This window comes from Petaurus breviceps, unplaced genomic scaffold (genome assembly GCF_028583685.1).
Source record: "Petaurus breviceps papuanus isolate PSGF00001 unplaced genomic scaffold, PetGlider_PUasm1.0 138, whole genome shotgun sequence".
Lineage (NCBI taxonomy): Eukaryota > Metazoa > Chordata > Mammalia > Diprotodontia > Petauridae > Petaurus > Petaurus breviceps.
Genome location: NW_027185694.1, coordinates 31,194,676 through 31,197,561, shown reverse-complemented (window position 1 = coordinate 31,197,561; position 2,886 = coordinate 31,194,676). Strand labels below are relative to the sequence as shown.

At 45.6% G+C, this 2,886-nt stretch overlaps 1 pseudogene; it reads left to right on the top strand.

The window, feature by feature from the left end:
- Positions 1-1,369: 1,369 nt before the first annotated feature.
- LOC138143887 (large ribosomal subunit protein uL30m pseudogene) lies at positions 1,370-2,050 on the top strand (annotated as a pseudogene).
- The last annotated feature ends 836 nt before the right edge of the window (positions 2,051-2,886 follow it).

Here is a 2,886-nt window from a genome sequence, read left to right as displayed (position 1 = left end):
TTTGACTTTCATGTGAACTGGATTTAAGTGAGGCAGAGTTGCACAAAGTCTCTCTCTCTCTCTCTCTTTCTCTCTCTCTCTCTCTGTCTCCCCCCCTCTCTCTCTCTGTCCCAGAGTCATTGAAGTCTAGTGGCAAGACAAAAGACAGACAACTAGCAATGGCCCAGGGATGCCGTGGATGACCTTAGCATCTTCGATGTCTGACCAAGCCCCAAGTGTTTACAGCACTTGCTTTCAGCCACCTTCGTGGGCACTAGAACAAACTGTTCTCTTCTGCCCATTCCAGCAGGTGAAGTCTTCACCCCCCCCAACTCACCTGGTGATCACCCTCAGTCTGGTGTAGCCTGTCTGCTGAGATGGTGTAGCAGCAAGCACCCCAAGCGCGTCCTCAGGGTTTGCTGCCCATACAGGTTCTTGGATCTGCTTTGTTAAAGGAAAGCAACTCAAAATGGGTTAACAAGCTTACTTTAATCAGTCAGACATATATCGTTTACCTTGTTCAGGAGAAAAAGGTCAGCACCCCAAACTTCAAAATATACAGACAGAATTATCAAGACATTAACAGATCAAGTAGACAGCTTTCCAAACTGTCCAACCATTACATCCATACCCAGTTAACATCTGGGTTTCCACATCTGGGTTTTTCAAAGCCGGGGGACTCTCAACAACGGGCTTCCCAGAATTCAGATCAAATCACAGAACACTTCTCAAAGTGAGTCCCAAAACAAAGCTACAATCAGGGCTTATATAGCCTTCTCCTGTCTCAGAGAATGTAACAACCTTATTGACTCACTGGCCAATCAAGAAGTATCTACTGAAAAACAAGCCTCCCACCCCAGGCTTCAGGTGCACTTTAGCCTAGGGGCAGGGAAGATCTTCCAAATCTGCATTCCCATTACAGATGGTTTACCAGGATGTGGCTGCTGCATGTGCTCCAGCTTCTTGGAGCCACAGGTGGGACCGGTGAAGGTGGACATCAAAGATGGATAAGCAGCCCTGACAAGGGCTCAGCAAGCCTTCACATCAGGGGTGCTAGTCCTCCCTGCACACCCCATACCCCCCAAGTAGAGGGGATAGCTTTAAAAGGAGGGGAACTTCTATCAATACTCCTCAGCCATAGCACAAAGGCAGCCCCACTGGCTTGTGAGTACGTAATGAAAACAATCAAAACTGACAACAACAAATCCCTGAGGGCAAATTAGTATAGCAAAGTAAGTGGCTAAATGTGAAAGTAAGAGCGAGTGGGCAAAGAAAAGGGCAGTTAACCAACTAACATTAAGAATACTCATAAATGGGGGGCGGGGCGGGACGCTGGAGTGACCTTTCACTATCACCACCCAGCTCTGGGGGGTGTGCGCCGATCTGGGGCTTTGGCCATGATTTCTTTCAGCCTCCTGGAGAAATAACTCGGAGGCAGAAACCAGAGGTGACTGTGGCCAAGCGGAGATGTTTTTTGGGCAGTGAAATCATCAGTGGTGGTACTCAATGGCAGGAATTTTGCGCTTAGTGACCCAGAGCCCTCACAGTAGAGTACAGAATGTGACAAAAAGTCTGGAATCTCTCACCTCAACTGATTGGATTCGTCATAAATTTACCAGGTCAAGGATTCCAGATGAAGTGTTTCAGCCTACACCTGCAGCTCATCAAAAATATGGTGGGGACCCTCAACACCCTCATAAATTACACATTGTCACCAGAATTAAAAGTGTGCACAGAAGACCATACTGGGAAAAGGAAATCATAAAACTCCTTGGATTAGAGAAAGCAAATACTCCACAAGTGCATAAGAATATCCCTTCAGTGAATGCAAAATTGAAAGTTGTTAAGCATCTGATAAGAATCCAGCCATTAAAATTACCACAAGGACTTCCAACAGAAGAAGAGATGTCAGAAACTTGCCTCAAGACCACGGGTGAATTAGTAGTATGTTGGCATCTAAAACCACTGGGACAGAAGGCAAATAAGGCCTAATTGCTTTCTCACTTTCTTTAAATATTCTTCATGTGTTTTCATTAAAATGTGTTTTCAACCCCCCCCCAAAAAAAAAGAATACTCATAAATGGGGCGGCCAGGTGGTGCAGTAAGAGCACCGGGCGGGCGTCGGGAGACCTGGGATCCATTCCGGCCTCAGATACTCCTCACCCACACACAAAATAACTGGCCCGGTAACCTTGAACAAGTTACTTAACCCCGATTGCTTAAAAAAAAAAAAAAGAATACTCATAAATTATTCTCTCAGATAATCCCTAGAGACTAGCTTTATACCTCATGGGGGATAGCTCCAAACAGAGGGATGCAGCTGCCTGGTCTCTCCAATGACCCTTTCACAACTGAGCCTGGTGATGCCATGTATGATGGAGCCAGGGAAGAGCCAGGACGCTGGATTACAGCTCTTTTCCCTATGGATTATGCAGTCCTCAGGGTTTTCCTGATGGCTACTTCCCACAGAGAACTGAAGAGCAGTTGAAGACCTTCAGATGTACTCACACATACCATATGAACTCCAGTTCCTAATCTAACCTAACTTCCCTGATTTTATATATCTGGAGCTGACTCAACCCCCTGTATCAGTGATTTATTTAAATGACTTGCCCAGAGTGACACAGCTAGTAAGTGTCTGAGGCCAGATCTAAGACTGGTGACTCTGGGCAGGTCACTTAATCCTGTTTGCCTCAGTTTCCTCATCAGCAAAATGAGCCAGAGAAGAAAATAGCAAACAACTCCAGTATCTTTGTGGTTTTCTTGAAACCCCAAATGAAGTTATGAAGAGTTGAACACTACTCAACAATGACAGCAAAAGTTGAGGTATTCCAGAATTCAAGACAAGAATGCTGGGTGTTCCTGGGGAAAGCCACTGTCTTCCTTTAGGGAGATCTTAAAAATCGT